Source organism: Poeciliopsis prolifica, unplaced genomic scaffold, assembly GCF_027474105.1.
Source record: "Poeciliopsis prolifica strain line A6 unplaced genomic scaffold, Auburn_PproV2 SCAFFOLD005, whole genome shotgun sequence".
Classification (NCBI taxonomy): domain Eukaryota; kingdom Metazoa; phylum Chordata; class Actinopteri; order Cyprinodontiformes; family Poeciliidae; genus Poeciliopsis; species Poeciliopsis prolifica.
In genome coordinates, this window is record NW_026562380.1 from 2470397 (window position 1) to 2488735 (window position 18339).

At 38.1% G+C, this 18339-nt stretch overlaps 1 long non-coding RNA gene across 1 annotated transcript in view; it reads right to left on the minus strand.

Annotated features, from left to right (window-relative positions):
* The window catches only part of LOC129359510 (uncharacterized), a 108779-nt gene that overhangs the window by 64679 nt on the left and 25761 nt on the right, over nucleotides 1–18339 (minus strand). The window contains exon 2 of the long non-coding RNA XR_008605920.1: nucleotides 10657–10752. This is a non-coding gene — a long non-coding RNA (uncharacterized LOC129359510). The remainder of the gene's footprint in view (nucleotides 1–10656; nucleotides 10753–18339) is intronic.

Below are 18339 nucleotides of genomic sequence, written 5' to 3' on the forward strand. Positions count from 1 at the left end.
ATACGTCAGACCGAACTGCACTGACTTGTCCTCTACCATTCAGGTCAGTGCAGTTCGGTCTTTACAAAACAAACTTATTTAAAACTCTATTTTCTCCTAAAATTAAGGCATGTTTGAATAACTTTCAAAGGCAACAAAGCAAAATGAAGGACAAGTGAGTGACATTTGTTGATCATATTAAAGTAGCCACCAAGTCATCAACTTGCTTCTGTGACTATACCCTTAATGGCTTCAGAAGATAAAGGCAAAGGTTTCCTTTAAGTCCTGCAGAACTCATCTCAGTTCAGACCTGACTTGAAAGTTTGTTGTTAGAGGGGATTAACCTCATGTTGGAGCTGAAAGATGATTTTATAAAATCAGGGAAAGACTAATGAACTATCCTGAGGGGTTTGGGAAACTTTTTATTCCCTTTGTTGTCAACTTCAAGAACTTTTTAGAACCTTTTCTCACTTCCTGCTACACAGAAAGATCCTAAATGCCCCAGTGTTGCAATTTGGAAGTAACTGGGGGGTGTAAGTGCCTTTGGAGGTTGGAATTGCCCTCGTCAGCAGCTTTCTGCATCTTCCCCCTATAACCCTGGATCAAGCCTTTAGGAGACTAGAATGAGAAGAAGACAGTCTGAGTCAAAGTGCTGAAGGGTAGCCCCAACCTCTCACTAGGAACTTTGACCTCCTCACCAGGAAGGGGGTGGGTCAGTGGTCGTTGAGGACGCCTGTGGAGGAATAGATGTTGGAGGGGTTGGAACTTGGCAAGGAACTTTGAGTGTGCGAAAGGTGTTTACAAGAAATCATCCCCCAAGAAAGAAGAAAAGCCAGTGGCAACCAGTGAATAACCTTGGTGGGGTTGATGTACCAATAGATTCACTTCCTAGTCCAGCATAAGGATTCAAATGAGTGGAAGGAAAATGACTACAATTATGTAATGATATAACATTCTTCAAACAGCAAAATAACATGAAGGGTTAAATTAGCTAAAAGTAAAAAGTCTGTTCAGTAACTTAGATAATATACAGTATTTAATCATTTAATCGGTTTCAACAGCTAATTGAATCAGACACAAAACTGTGAAGAAAACCAAAGGTGATTGGCAGGAAGTTGAACTAAAAAAAAAGCAATTAGCTAAATTCTGCTAATTCTACATAAACTTGCATAAACGGTCCGATCACGACAACTTGCACCACACAATTAAATCCAGAGGGTCATAAATATGTTCACAGGCTCAAACATTTACATAATTCATTTCTGATATTTAGTTGAATATCCTTTAGCAAGTTGCAGAGAAACAAACACTTTTGTAGCCATCAAAAAACATCTGCAAAAATGTCATAATTTGTTAAGACTGGGGCCATTCCAGAAGCTTAATAGTAGTCTCCTTTATTGAGTCTGAAACTATTTTTGATGTGTGCTTGAATGGGAGTTTCAGTCCAATTTAATTTTAAATTCACTTTTCTATGAAAAGTATTATATATGGCATATTCCAATTTATTATATAGCCTTGCTTCCTGGGTTTTTCTTATGCATTTTGATCTATGGCTTGAGTTCAGTGAATGAATCTTTGCCCAATTTGGATGTCCCAAATGCACAATGATCACAAACACACATCAAAAAGGCTTGAATAAGGATAAAGGCAAATTTTACTGAAATAGATTAACTATGGTTAAATGCAGCTCCATTTCCAGAAATCAATCATTTTAAAGGATTTTAAAGGATTTGTACTATTTCTCAAAAAAGCATGGTCTTAATAATGAAAAGATAAGTCAAAGAATACAATTGTATACAATTACACTTGTATGAATAATTTTCAATTTGTGTGGATTAGAGAAAATCAGCATTAAATTCACATTTGAGAACCAAATATTGCACCGCATTAATTTAAAAATAATTAATAAAATGCTTACCATGCATTATTCAAAGAACCGTTCATGAGCACTGAGCCAAACAACCAACCCAAAGTCCACTGTGTAACCACAGAGGCGTATGTGCAACATATTGCAGAGATTCTGGCCATGCCAGTTCCTAATTAGGTCTAAGTGAAGTGTTGTTGTTGTCTTTGTGCCCTCCCTCTGCCTTCTCCGGCAGTTACCTGTTTCAACATGGACTCCAGAAGATACTGCCAATCCTGCTGCCATTTGGGCTGCAATGTGTTTGTGACACACACATGCACAGACACACGGCAAGATGAGCCTGCCCCCACCTCCAGGCAAACAGATGTCCTCCCCCCACCTCTTCCTCAGTTAGCTGGGAAGTCTGCATTTACACCCCAGTGCACACACACAAACATATGAGGCTGCACGGATGTTCACAAAAGAAATGAAGTCCTTGGTCAGTCTTTGCTGTTCACACTTGTGATTAGCTTTCCTCACATGTGACGGAAATCTCGTTCGTAGTTTTACTACAAGGCCACAGCGTCGTAACACATAATTGAAATTTGTCACATTTGCAAAGACAAAAAAAAAGAAAAACTTTCTGACATACACCTGAGACCATTTTTGTTTCATTCGTTCCCTCATTCTCTATTTTTGGAGCAACGTGTGACCAGTATTAGCATGGATCAGGCAATAAAAACGCCTGCAAGCAACCAACATTTGATTTCTTCAGTCACATTTTCTGTCAAAACTTGAAAAGCATGTTGGTTTTTTTTAATCATTTTCACTCCATGCTCATGTCTTCTCAACACTGCTGTCAGCTTGCAGCAGGGTGAGACGGGGGTCACATCCCAAAATAGACAAAAGTGTCTCTTGGATTCTCTAAAGACGGACATTTTGCAAAATGTGCATTTACTTGGGTCACATGGCCAAAACTTAAAACGGATGCAAATCCGGAATTTTTCCATTTTTAATATCTGTAGGAGTGTTCATGCTCCTCACACTGTGTCATTTTATTCCATCATTGCATAAAGTGTGTGAGTGTGAGTAAAAAAAAAAAAAAAAAAAAAAAGATGATGCATTTGTGAGAGAGGCTCGACCTGACAAATGTATTCACAGCCAAAATTCATGTAAAACACCAGTAACTATCTCCTCATGCTTTTAAAAAGGTTTGGATGATTCGGGATAATGATGCGAATTTCAGCTTTATTATGGATATTCTATCCTCTTTTTTTTACCCGGCACCCCACTTTGGACTAAGAAAAGGGATGAAAGGGATAAAATCAGGCGTTTCTCCCAGGGACTCAAGCATAATTTTATGAAACTCGTAATACGAGAACAGTTCGCCCATGGTTTTCCTTTAATTCCTCACTTCTTAAATGTGTCATCAAAGACAGAGGGGTTGTTTTACAATTTTAAATCAACAAACATTATAAGAATTTCGTTTATTCTTTCTAGATGAAAAAGGAAGGCTGATGTCTTAAGCAGAAATCTGAAAGCCTACAGTGCCTTGCAAAATTAAATGAACATTTTTGTATTTTTTTCATGTGGCACCCACAAAATCCAACATATTTTATATGAAATGTTTGTGATAGAACAACACAAAATAAAGTATAATAGCTAATGGAAGGGAAAATATACGCACTGTTCAACATTACTTGTCAAATAAAACTCTGAAAAGTGTAGGATTCATTTGAATTCAGGCGCTCTGAATTGATTGTGGAACAACTTCTCACTACAAAAAGTTTTTCTGTGTTCATCTCCACCAAGACCAGAGACTGAACTTTACACAGTCTTCCCAGAGATTCTTAATTATATTCAGATTGAGCATATGCTTGGATTTAAACCCTTTCATTGTAGAGCTGGATAAATAAGTAGGTTCACTGCCTAGATTAGGTGTTATTTTTGCAGGAATACCTTGTGTTTATCTCCCATTTTACTGTCAATCTCCCTTTCTCATATGAATAAATGTGTTCCCACAAGCTGATGATGGAATCACAATGTTTCACCATGGGATGGTTTAGTCAGCATTTTAAACATGGAACAATAGTTCAATTATTTTAAAACAATTCTTCCATGTCTAATTCAAATGGGGGCCCAAATAAACATTTAAATAACTAAAATAAGCAAAGATGTGAGATTCCTAAAAAAGTGCTTATAACTTCCGTTTTCATTTCTCTAAACATCAAATATTTCCTATTATTTAATAATACACAGTAGAATCTATCTTTGCATTTCCACAGAAGCTATCATTTATAGTCTCCTTTTCTCTATTCTTTGGAGTACAGCCAATCAGCATCAAGGAAAATGATTGACGCTCTTGGATTGGCTGTCTTCCAAACACGAGCCAATGTTGTGTTAAGATGCATTGCACTTTGGCCTTTCAGCTCCCCAAGCTTCATTTCCTAATATTTTAGATATACTCTACAAAATAAATAAATACATTTTCAGGAGGACATCCCACAAATAATTTGGGGGACATTCCACATAAACATCCATGAAACAGATGAATCTGTGAATACTAGCCAGCAAGTTGGTAGGGCCTACTGTACATTTAAACACTTTTTGTCTGCAATTCTGACAAAACAAGAAGCTTGTGAATAAAAGCAGATGAACTGTGGATTCAACCATATTAAAGTGACTTCATGTAAACACAAAGAATGAAAAATAAAAACAGCCTCTGGCACACCGAGCAACGCATTTTTGACTTATTTTGCACACATCTCTGCACACCTTTGTGCCACAAAAAATGTCATTAATTTCTAAATAATTTTAGAATCTGCTCATCTTTCGTCAGTCAAAGAGTGGCAACTAGATTTTTACATTTAACAGCTCAAGAACCCATTTGATTCAGTCTCACAACCCCTGAAATAAATACGTTGAAACATCTGTCAGGGAGAACGAGAAGGTGACAGAAAACAAGAATAAAATGAGGTAAAAAGAATGTGGTGCAACAGGCACACATAATCACAAGTTCCCCGTAATGTGCACGCATTCACCCATTGGACGAACATCTTTCACTTTATTAGCATGACAAAGAGCACAATCATTTCGGATATGCCTGAGTGCTGTTTTCATTAACTTTCCAATGAGTTATTAACGAAAAGTGTCAGGAATGCTGCGAATGCTGCAGGCTTTGGCCAAAAGAAAAGAAATACTGAAAAATAGAACAAAAAAAATGTGCAAACCAAAGAAAGAAATGTCACATTAAAAAATATTAATGGGCAAGCAAATGAGGTGATGGTTTGACAAGTAAATAGAGGTTAACAGGCTGGCAGTTTTGTAGCACTGGATTCCATTCCAAATAAAGTATATCCAATTAATTGTGACATCCAGCTATCTCTTTTGGGATATGCATCCATCAGTCAGAGAAACGATTGAAGGTTACACATGGTTATTGAGATGTTAAACAGATTCAACATAGCAAATCTATTTAGAACACAAAAACAAACATGTACAGAAAGTGGCCATACTTTTGTTTTGGGTACTATATAATTAAGAACCTTATTTGCTGTTGAGGCTTTCATGATTTAGCACTTATATCCTGTTTCATTCAGTAATTAATGTTACAGTTACTGTAGTTTCATAGATGCAATAGTTGTAGTTTTGCAGCCAGTTTTGTATAACCTTTGCCAATTCTACTAGGGAATAGGCAATTCATGCGTTTATCATCTGGGACAAAATTAATATCAATAAATTTTAATTTGTTTTACCAAATCTAACTGTGGGTTGGGTCTGCATCATATGTTAATGATCTATAGTTCTATGGAAATATCAAAAATTGAAGTTATTTATTTAAAATACAGTAAAATATGTTTGTTTTAGATCAAGATGCTCAACATTTTTGTTTTACTGAGGTGGGATGCCTTTCTTTTATGTCTCTCAAAATATGTGTTCATGCCAGTGGAAACAATTGCTGTTTTACAGTAGCAACAGTGCATTGCAAATGTATTCAGACCCCTTGAATCTTTTGCAAATGTTGCCAGGTAATAGTCATGACCATCACTGTGTTTATCTATAAGTCTATTGTAGTAAAACATTTTCCAAATGTTTTCCAGATGAAAAAAATAAAACAAATCAAGAGTGGTGTGCATTTGCATCCATCCCCCTTTTACTCTTTCACCCCTAAAATAACACATTTTCTTTGGAAGTCGCTTCATTGGCAAATAGTTTCTGTCAATGTAATTTAATTTCAGTGTGAATCCAGCAGTTATGTGAAGACCCTTTTAGACCTGTTAGTGAGCAAACAGCAAGAATAATACCCAAAAAATTAACCAACTCCACAGTGAAATATAATGGTGGCAGCAGCATCATGCTGTGGTTTACCTTCAGAACAGCCTTCATCCAGAGCTACAGTCGATTGATAGCAATCAAACATCTATGCATTAGAATGGCCTATGCAATGAAATCTATGTTGAGACTGCAAAAATCTATTTTTGCAAAAAAATCAAATTCAGTGCAAAGTTGACATACACTTTGTATGAAAACTGTAACTTAACATGCATTTTCATGTCAGTAAATATTTAAAATTGATAAGAGTATGATGTCTACACGTGGAGAACTTAGCATGAAATCTAGCTAAATAGGGTGCATATGAATAAAGAGAGGAAAGGAAAAATGGATGAATACAGTAAAAGCTTTAACCACAAGGAACCATAAATGTGACTTAGAAGTGTATTGCTTGGAACCACATTGACTGTGATATACTTTAAAAGGATTTTTGTGTTGCTGTTTTTGGCTGTGGTGGTGTAACCGCTCATTCCTCAATCTTGAAGGCCTCTTATTAGGTTCTACTATCATCAACTTCACAGTTATACTAGAAAAAAAGCACATCTAACAACTACATAACAAAAAAAATCTGTCTCCCATTGAAGTGATAAAACAGCCTCACTCTCTTCTACCGCCTTTGAAAGAACACCGCCAGTGAAAATAAGCTCAACAGTGTAATTTAGCGAGCCCTATAAATCAATCCTGGTGAGTCCACATATTTCTGTGAGGGGAGAATTTATATGTTTAATTACCGAGCGCAGGTGCCAGGCCCTGGCTTTACTCATTACAGAAAGATATATGAATGGCAGCAAGAACCCGGATAGCGCAGGACAAAAAGTGAGGACAATGTAATTAGCCAGCTCTTATTTAATGGGACCCTTCCTCAAGTCGTCCGTGGCTCCCTCCGCGGCTCCTCGTCCATATGCTTCAATTCAGAAGTCATTTCAGAAATCACTAGTGGCAGGTAGCAGAGCAGCAATTAACAGTGGCAGAGAATGGGATCGGCAGGGATTGAAAATGAAGTGTTAAACACTGCGATATTTGATTGTCCAGCTTTACATCGCCTCCTCCCTCCGCTCCTTCTTTTTCGTTTCTGTCTCCCAAGGATTGTTCCAAAGAGGTTCAAAGCTTCCCCAATGAGTGGGTCTGGGATGTAAATGTCTTTGGCCATGAAGAGGCTGAGGATGATTTTGGCCATGTCGCCACATATTCAGCCAAATTGAGTGTTTAAGTGGACTTGGCTGTAAATTTGGCTTAGCCTTTACAGGAGCAAATATATGCTGTTTTATTTAGCTTGATGGTACCTGTGCTGTATGTTGAGGTTGGCTGAAGATATTAGCTTCGACACAGTCAATGTGCCAAGCACACAGAGTCGAGCCAAGGACCTGTACTGACCATTAAGACAAAACATTGTCTGCTTTCAATATTATGGCTTTCAATGAGCAAAGAGTAGCAAGCAAATAAATTCAAAATATTAAAATGTGTCTGTTTTTATGAAAAATGCTCTACCTGAAGTGATTAGAAGTAATTATTTTCAATCTGACTTATCACTATGGAGAAACTATGGTCTTCTTTTCTTTGCAGTTGTTTTCATTCATTGCTTTAGTTTAAGGTTCATAGACTTATTTTATGGAAAGCTCACTCAAGTTAGCAACACAACATTTCAATCAGCTTAAGAGCTGGATATTAACTGAGCCATGGCAACATCCTGATGTTCTTTTTCAGACATTTCCTTGTGGATTTGTTGCTGTGTTTGGGATTATTTCCATGCTACTTATACAGTTTGGATCAACCTTCACACAGTCTCAAATTTGACTCTTAAATAGTTGATGTCTGAAAATTGCCCAGATCCTATAGCTAGAAAACAAACCCAAATCATCACCCTTCCACTACCGTGTTCCAGGGGGTTTTATTTATTTAAATAAAATTTTGAAAACCCAAGTCAAGTCACCATATTTCAACTGTGGTAAAGCAAAACTTGTTAGTTTCCAACCTGCCCTGTCATTCATTTTACCCTTTAACAAGCTAACTGAGGTTTGAAGAGTCTAAGATAGACATTCTGCACAGACTGAACTTCGGCTAAATACGCTAAAACATTCATTGCTGGAAAGATTTTCACTCAAGGAAAACAAGTGCAATTTAAATTGTTTGGAAATGTTATTATAACTTTCTCAGATTGACTGGCAGTAACTCATTGCTGATGTCCTTCCTGCTTGGGACAGGGCTCATACACACATGTATTCTCCAGAGCTATGGCAGCAGCAGGAAGTGTACAATTTGTGTATTTTATTGATAAATGTGTAGTCATTTAAATCCTTACCTGATATGAAAAACAGGAAAGCAATACACCATAATCCTCTCATGACCAACCCTGACAAATAAACAGAGAAAGAAAAACCCCAGTAGACAGGCTTTGACTTCTATTTACCCAGTTTACAAACTCAGAAACATATCCAGTAGTGAGCTGATCCATCCCACCCGGAGGCGTTGTTTGGCCAACACTAAGCCGTGGGACCCTCACTGGACACCACTTGGCTGTTCCTGAACTCTCTGCACTCACCGTCTGGCCACAGGCTTGTTGCAATTGGCAGGCCGTGTGCTCCATGTTCCCTGGCAACTGCCCACTCTTGAGTTCATAGCTTTTGACCTGCATGTTGAGAGGATCGCTTGGCTCTCGCTGAGCCGTATAAACATTGGAGCATGTTTGCCGAGGGCAGTTTGGCCAGAGCATTAAAACACCTGATGTTCTTAATCTGTCTTGGAGCCAGTTACAGTGACTGTCCTTTGGCAGCATCAAAACCGTGTTAGACTCCATGTGGGCAGTAATGTAGCATTACCCTAAATTAACATAAGCAAATAATTAACAAGTTTTGGCATATCTTCTTTGTGAAATCTTTATCAAGTCTTACAAAAGTCTTTGTTTCAGTGCAATTATGCTGTTTATAGCCAAAAATTAACTTTGTTTTGTTGTTTTTCTTTCCACAGACAACAGCTATACTTCTTCTTTAGCTTAAAGTTAAACCAGTGTGAAAACACATGATCTATGCTACTCACATCCAAGGATTGCTGTTATTATTTTAGTACACAACCTCTAAAAATTGTAGGAGCTTGCGGCATAATAAGCAATCTCTCAGAAAGGGTTTTAGTGTGTTTAGGTGAGTGAGAGCTAAACAGGCTGGACAAGGTATTTCAGAAAATACTGACTAACTGTATTTCCACATGGAATAGTAGTCTCAAGCAATAAGGACCTGCATATTTATTGCCCAGCTACCTAATTGAAAGTCTATTGTTGACAGTTCATCGGAGAAATACAAGTGGGCATCAGAGTAATAATCCTTCTGGTTAGAACTCCAACAGAGATTGAATCATAAATTATAAATTGCCACATTCATGTGGCTATCTCTGAAATTACTAAAACCTGAGTAATTTCTGAATTTATCCTATCAAACTATAATTTTTTGTCACATGTCATCACTCTCACTTACAGACAAACTGGGCTCAGCGCAGAGCGCTTCTAAATCCCTCAGCACGGTGCCGGTTTGCTACATCTTTAAACTCAAACAGAGAAGAGTTCTTCCAAATTCACCACCAAAAATAAAAATCCAAATTCCAAATTCACCATTAAGCTGATTACCTAAGATTTTCTTCTTAGGTAATCATTTGTTATGTAATTAAATCCAAGTTTGGGATTCTTGGTGCCTAACTAATACTCTTTTTTTCTTTAACGCTTTCTAATGTACTTCCTTTTAGACTTTCAAACAATGTAAGCTGCAGGCCTTAGAACATTGAAAGGGAGAACTTTCAAGAATGATGAAATAATCCCTTTAATGCACATTCTTCCTCTCAAATATGAACATCTTTCATCTGCTGTTGGTTTGATGCTCATTACTTGCATTTGCATTTTTCTAAATATTTTTTTTTTTGCGACTGAGCACATTAAAAGCATTTCTACTGCTCTGTTATGTGGCATTAAGCTTATAATTGTTGCATCTTAAATGGTAAATGATGTGGTAAACAATTAAGATTAAGGTCCAAGGGAGAATAAGTAGCATTTTAGATTTCAGAAAAGCCAATTAAGTTAAATATAAACTGCACTAAAGTGAAATGTTAATCTTGTTTATCGAGTCAATAAAATATAGATGACTTAAACAGAGTAAGAAAAAGATTTGAACTCATTAAGCTCTTCCAATAACTTTCTTTCAGTGTAGAAAGTCTAAACCATTTTAGTGTTGTAATTTAATTTATTTCAGCCCATGTACAATCAATCAGGATCTGTAAATAGCTCTTAAAAGGTTTACTCAACTTAACACACTCGCCAACCACGTCAATATGGTCTGGGTCAACTAACACTGCTTCTGTATCAGGCTGTGTGTGAAGGGTGACTGATAAAGTAATGGAAACGAAGCGGTGACTCTGTTCTGTGGGTAACAAACTTTGAATGTCAGCCAGCGTGACGGCCACTGACTCAGACAGACACAGGGAGGAGGGTGTGAAACGGAAACGACGCTGGCACCGATCCCTACCTGGTTGAGAGCAGCTGGCGCTCCTCCAGTCAGCGTGCCGCCCTGGCTGCCATCTCTCCTCCCAACTCGTGGCTCCGGGCCCCGTTTTCACTCACACTGAGGACACGACCAGAAAAACACCCAAATGAGACAAGAGGATGGGTCGTCACAGTCAGACCTCTGGATGAAACACAGCTTTTTATTACTGCAAGTTGGTGTGAGGGAAATATTCTCTTCATAAACAACCATACATCATCTCTAAAATAGGTCAAATGTTATAGATTGAAACAAAACTGAAAAAAAGATGGACGTATTGACTAAAGCAATACCAAAACTGAATTCAGTTCAGTAGTGGAAGATGAACAGTCAGAACTGTTCCTTTATTGAAACTCCATAGCTTTTCTTTTATCCTTCACACTTTGCGAAACATCTAAAAATTGCACTGGTCTGTTATGGTGAAGTGAGATGAGCTCTCAGTTTACCTTAGCAAGGCAGCAATAAAGAAGATCAGGAATACAAGTGTTCAAAGAGAGTTTCTCTCTTTTCTTTTTTGCTTCTTGAAAGAAAAAAAACATTCCTATGTTTTCTTCTATTGTCTTACTTACAGGCAGCTAAGAGAAATAGGTTAGTGGTTCTGTACCTTTTTTTGCCTCGTAGCCTCTTTGTATTCATTTTAAACCTAATAGATCCTGTTTGTTCCATCAATTCATGTGCTTATTTTTGTAATTTAATTAATTAGAAGTAAATAGATTGAAACATTTCATGAATGAAGATAAAAAAGAAAAGTCGACTAAAAGCAAAAAGCAAATACAAGGGATAATGAAGAGGACCTGATTAAATCTTTTACTGCAAACAACTCCACACCGTATAGCCAAAGAAAACAAGTGGGAAAAAAAACAATTACCAGTAACACATTCACAAGAACAATTGAAATAAAAAAAATAAAAAAATAAAGTTATGAGCTGAGCAGAAAAGCTCAAAGTTTAATTGAGATGAACATTAAGATATGTTCCCTGGGTTTTTTCCTGGCAACTTTAACCAAGGAAGTTGCCAGTGTTACGGGGAAATGTGAAAAGTCTATTTTTATTATTTGATTTTTAGACAAATGTAAACTGTTGTGTCCTGAAAATGTCTGAAAGTCAGTTCTTTATATTAGAAGGATCTTGGTTTTATATATATATATATATAGAAATTCACTATTCAATTAGAAATTAGAAGAATTTGTTAAACTGAAAGGTAAACCTGCCTTTTTCTTGAAATCTTGCATATGCATGAATTATCTACAGCCTTAGTTGTTTTCATTTCTGGGTCTCGTTCTTAATGCATTTTTTTCATTGGCTGTCTACCTTCACGTGTTACAACCACTTCTGATTGGTTGACCATCATCTCATGATGACTCCTTCCCCAGAAGCTGCTTTCTTCTGAAATCCAATCCAAGATTCACACAGAAGAATACATCACAAGACAACCAACAATTGTCATCAAAATAAATATTTAAAGGACTTTTTTTTGAAGACGACATTCTTTTCACACTCTTTTATTACATGGTCAGAACATCTTTCTCAGCAGAACTTCTTAGTTGTTTAATTAGAAACTTTCTGCCTTGCACGTTTTTAAGAAACCTAATGCAAATGTATAAATACATTAAAAAAATATGTTGTTTTATACCAATCAATATGTTATATTTAATTATTTGTGGAGTATTAAAATTCTATTTATGGGGTTGAATTTCCAATGTTCCCATGTGAAGCACCATCTAAAAATTAAGGGTTTTCTATTAGGGATGCCAATAAAAAGGTAGATCCAAATAAATATGTGTTCAGTCAAAAGTGATAAGCTGTTTTAAAGATTTAATTACTACAACTATACATTAGAAAAAAGTGAAAGTAGCAATTCTTTAAATGATGAGAATGGAATAGAAATGGGGGAGGGGGCAGGGGTGTGGTGGTAAAGCTCAGATGGAGGGGAAATGAATTCCCAAAACTAATCTTAGCATAATCAGGGCACTGCCCCAGTGTCCTAACCCCATCTACATGCACACATACACACAGTACAACACATAACCTCCACTGTGTGGGTGGCGTTGTTCCCATGACCCACTTAACACATCTGGGTCATCTGTATTCAACCACCAATTTACAGATACACACACAAATCCAGCCAGGTGCATTAAGACAAATGAACCCACACATACAGAATCAGAAAAGCCGGACTGTTTTCTCCTTCCTCAGCCCAGTGAATATTGAAATCAGTCGAACGCTTGTTACTGGAGAAAGCAGCAAACCTCTGACACGTTGCTGTAGTTATCTGATAAACTTCACTTCTGTTCAACAATTATCTGCCCCTCCACAGCCAAAAACTACCACTGCTTGATTCTTCCTCCATTTACTCATCTCAGTGCCAAGCTGCAGAAGAAGAAGAAGCAGCAAGGGCCGAATGCACGGCCCCTCTTTACTGCACATAAAGAGCACTGTGAAATGAACACCTTGGAAAGCCAAAAGGTTGGCTTGCCAGTTGTACAGCTGGATGTAAACTAGTAAGTTTTGCTGCCGCACTGGGGCCTTTTTGCAGAGGCAGGAAGCAAGAAAAGGGCACATGAAGAGAGTGCTTAGGCTCTTTAAACGCAGGGGTAGCACTGGCTGCATCGCTTCCAAAAATAAAAAAAGGGAAAAAAAATGAAAGAAAAAACTTTTGAAGTGTGTTTGTGTTTGAGGCGAGGGAGCAAAGGTGTGCTTTTGCGTTAGAGGCAAAAGGCAAGTGTATCCCTCCCAACTATATGTGTGTGCATGTGCATGTGTGTGCATGGAAGTCCCTCTTGCCAGTTTTAAAAACCATGCGTAGCCCAGGTAAATGGCATGCTGTCGTCTGTACATGCCCAGTGGCTTTTCCTTTCTCTTCACAGGGAAGAGTTCAGAGGGCCAGTTAGCACCGTTCACAGCGGACCCCGAGGCTTCAGTCAAACACACATGTACACACGAGAAAACACCAACGTGCAGATATGCTGGAAATCATGCACAAAGATGTGTAAAGTGCACACATACATATCTGCACATGCTCACAGGCTCTTGTTAAATCATGCAGCAGCTGTACATGCATGTACACGCACTCCCGCATGTACACACAAACACACACACATTTGTACACGCAGCTGGCCCGTGGCTAAGGCATTCAAACAGCCGTGATATCGAAAACCAGCAGTTGGGAAAACAGTGGATTTTGCCGAGGTCCATAGCAGGTTATTGATCAAGGTTAGCTTAATGTGCAAACTGCCTGTGGCCAAGAGCCGTTCCCACAACAGATGTGTGTGTTGTTGCAGATGAGTGTGTAAATAAAGGGCTCTGTGTCAGTGTGTGTCTGTTTATAGGTGCAAAAGTGTTCTGTTTTTTTTTTTTTTTTTTTTTACTTACCTATGCAGTAAGTTTATAAACTAGCTGGCTTGAAGCTAAAGCCAAGAACAATGTATCTTTACCCACCAACATGTTGAATTTAATCTCCAACAACAAAAAATAGTTTAAATGCAGCATTATAATGATCGGATCCGGATTTAATTTGGAAATTACATGATTTGTAAAGGGTTGGTATGTTTTGAACAGCTGTAGGAGGATCCTGAATTGAATTGAGTTTTATCAGATGATTGTCAGAGCATCTAACAGTGAGTCATAAACAATGAATGAAGTTTTCGGAAGAATGGGTTTCCCCAACAATACAGAAAAGCAGTGGGGGAGGATTAATAATTTGGGCTTTTATTTGCAGCCAAAGGACCTGGGAACATTTGCAACTATAGAGTGGATCTCACATGAATCTCAATTGGACACCATGAATAAATAAAGGTGAAATAATGTAAGTACTTAAAGTAGCAGAACAATTAAATTGAGAAGGGATAATTGCCCAAACATTCCATGCCTCAACTCAAAGAATTATGAACAGAAATCAGAAGTAATGTAACAGATCTACTCCAACATGCTGCCATAATCTAGAAACTCTGACCAGCTTCCCTTTCCCTGCTGAAGAAAAGCACAGCATGATGGTGCCACTACCATGTTTTACTGTTGACAACTTTCACATAGTTGGTTTTGGTAGCTTTTCTATTTCATGTTCCCAGTTTAACTGGACAGCTATGTTTTGATTGGTCTGTAGTTATGGTATATATGCTTTGCATTTCTCAATGGTTGAAGCACTGCTCTTTCAGATGTTCAAAGCTTGAGATATTGTTTGAGTATAAAAGTCTGAGGCTTTTTCAATCAATAAAACATTTTTTTTTAAAAAACTGTTTCTCTTGGGCCTGTATAACCTGTTCCTTCCCTGTAGTTTTGCTTCTGTTCTAATAAGTAAATCCAAAAATCCTGAATCGTGCCTACATGAAACACAGGAGAGAATAGTGGGATTTAAACTGCACAGAAAAACAAAATTGTGTCATAGCAGCTGGAAACGTCTCCCTGCAGCTCATTCCTTCCTGTGCTTATGGGAATATGTTATCTCTGAAGCTTATATCCATTGAAACCAATATTAGCAGTCAGGAGAAACACAAAGATTAGATATTTTACACACACATATGGTTCAAAAATAACTGCTGTTATGAGCGGAGGCGAATACTGGAAACTGTACTTGCAAAAATCACAGCACAGCAGATAAATATGCGACTGCCTGCTAACATGACACAGTTCCAAAACTAAAGCTGGCAAAAAAAATAAAAAATGCCTTAACACTGAGCCAATATGTGCTAAAGAGACAGAATGGAGCCTACTGCTAAGTCTCCAAATGGTTCACAGGTGGAAAGCTTTTAATAGCAGCGTGCACAAGCAGCCGGGGCAGTGAAGATTCATTTCATTACAGCCTGCTGGACAAGTGAATGGTTAGAAAATCACCCTACACAGCAGGCTCAGCTCTTAATCCTCAGAAAACATAATTTCTCAATATAGCTAAAGCTGAAAACAAAAGTCAACACAGAGCTCTGCGGCTTGTGGTCTCTCAAGGATGACTTTGATATCTGTGTTTTCTTCATTTTGCCGAACACAAATTTGCCCTGAGGCTTATTCATCCAAAACCCTGAAACCACACAACTCAAAAATCAAACCACAGAATACGTGCAAATGATGAACCGCCAAAATGTCCCCGCTTTGCAAAGAGGCATTTCGGCTGATCTGCAACTGGTTCTCTAAGGGGAGGCACACAGACACACACAAGCATGTCCTCTCTACTTGCCTTCCACTGTCCAGTCAAAGTAATAGATGGTGAATTCTGTTGCTTACTCATGCATACAGCTGACAAATTGTCCCTCTACGATTGTGCGGGGTGATTTGTGAGAGATGGAGCACGACAGAATGAGCTGGCAGCTCAGACCGAAGGAGGGTTGCGGAGACGCAGACAAAAACTAGTCCGAAAAGGTCCATTTGAAGAAAATTATATATCTGAGGGCTTAAAGGCCGCCGGAGTGCAGATGAGCTGCTTTTAAGTGTGAGTGCATGGATGTCTAGAAAAGATCAAAAGACTTGTGAGACACTTCTTCCTTTCCTCCTTTTTTTGCAATGACCTTGGTGAATCCAGCAGTATGAGCCTTTGTGTGTATGGTCTTCCAACTAACACAAACAGCATCAACAAAAGTAACAAAATAAATTATGTACGCATAAGTCACAAAAGTGGGATCTGATGACAAGTTTTACCTGTCATCAGATCTCAGGGTTTGTTGATAGAAAACCTTTGTTTTCCATGCTCTTGCCTTTAAACCCTTGTTGATAGAAAACAAAAGTTTTCTATCAACAAGGGTTTAAAGGCAAGAGCATTGTTCTAATTATAAGCAATAACCTTGTGCAGACACTGCAGTTAGCCCATTAAATATCCAGTCTAAGAGAGCGTTAAACCATCACTAACAAAAAAAAACAAAAAACAAAAAAAAACAAAGGAAAGAGAATTACAATATGACAGGGCAGCAGCGGTAAAAGAGAAAGCTATCTTTTCTTCAGGACACAGGTCATTGTGGCAAGGATATCTGAACTCTACTCCCCCTTTCCCTTTTCAAAGAATGTGCAGGAGACTGGATGGGATTTTGTGGTCATAAATCTGGACTGAACTCGAGCATTAGCTGCCACACATTATATATTTGTCTACGTTGTGGATAAGCAAGCGAGCTTGACATAAATGTGCTTATCTCTCTGATCAGCTCTTAAGGCCAGAGATGTGGCCATTTTTGAGACTCAAGCAGCCGAACCACTGACAAGGCAGCTAAACCTGGCAGAGGCGGTGTTTAGAAAGAACTGCTAAGAAAGTAGAATATATGAAGAAAAAAAAACAGAGTGGTTATGACTACTAGTGAAAGGAGCTTACTCAGGAAATGGAGCATTTTAGACGGGGCCAAAATGGTCGATTGGGAAGGTCGATCAGCTATGATTCAACACAGATGTAAGGCTCTCGCACGGCTGATTTGGGTTTGATAAAACGTTTGCCTTCCTCTACATATTACTGTTTAAAGCTGGCTCCATATTATTTGCACATAACATGGTGTGAGTCCATGGGGGACTCTAGCAGTCAAAAAGTTCACACATGCAAAGTGCTGACTTCGCAACACTTCAAGAGGTACCACTTTAACGATGCAAAACCATGTGGCACCAGTCGGCCCTGACAGACACAATATGGCATCCACATGTCTATGATGCCATCCAGATGAGCTGATTTAAGTGAACTAGATGACAAGGAGTCATAATGGGTCTGCTTAGCCAACTTAAAGATTAACAAAGATGAGTTGGCTTCACTGTTTTTGATCAAAAAATGTAAAATTATTTTTTGCAATCACCTTTTACATGCACATCCCAAATGATCTCAATGTGGCAGTGATTTCTGCTGACATGCATCCAAACATTTTATGTAAATAATTAGTTTCCCAAATCCAAAGCATCCAAGTAAAATTAGTCAGCGGAAGTCATCAGAAACAGTGGGTTCCTTTTAAATTCACTATTAACTGTACCCTCTGTTTCATTTCACAAAGTGGTCACTGAGCTCGTGCCACACTTTTTCTGCGGATGGTCTTCTGAGTATAAATGGCATAGCGATTAACGTCCAGGAGGTAATAGCCATTTGACAGCCTTATTGTTGTATTAAGTATTTATTGAGGAACCTTTTAAATTGCTTCACTCCTCAAAAAATTGTCATGCCTCCTGCAAATACCAAAACTAGATCACTGAATCAGACTAACTGAAGTGAGATATCAACATTGCGGTCTTGTATTGCTTTGTGAGTTTTTGCATAAAACACAGCCAAACCTCAACATTTTTCAGTTCTTCCGAAATAGTTTAACCAGGGCCAGTTATTCAATTTGGCAGGTGGATGTATTGCTGCGAATAAAGTGACAATTTGTATCATACCTCTATGTAAATGAAGGCCGATTCCAGGACTACCGGTGAAGTACGTGGGAGCCTTTAGGTGTTTCAGAAGGACTTTGTTGAAAATCTAGAAGAAATTTGCCCAAAATGAAGCACTGTAAGTGAAATAGTTTGTTGTTTAGTTTGCCAAATACCCAAACATATCCCTATATACCACATAGACACATTTACAGAAACATTTTCCAACATCCCATGTTATCCTGCACCAGTTTCTGTCAATCAGTCAAACGACCAATTCCCTGCTCCATGAATTTGCTCCTATTAATATCAGAGGAAAGAGAGCTTGATTTGAAGTGATGGTGTAACAAGGGGGCATGGACTAATGATGAGT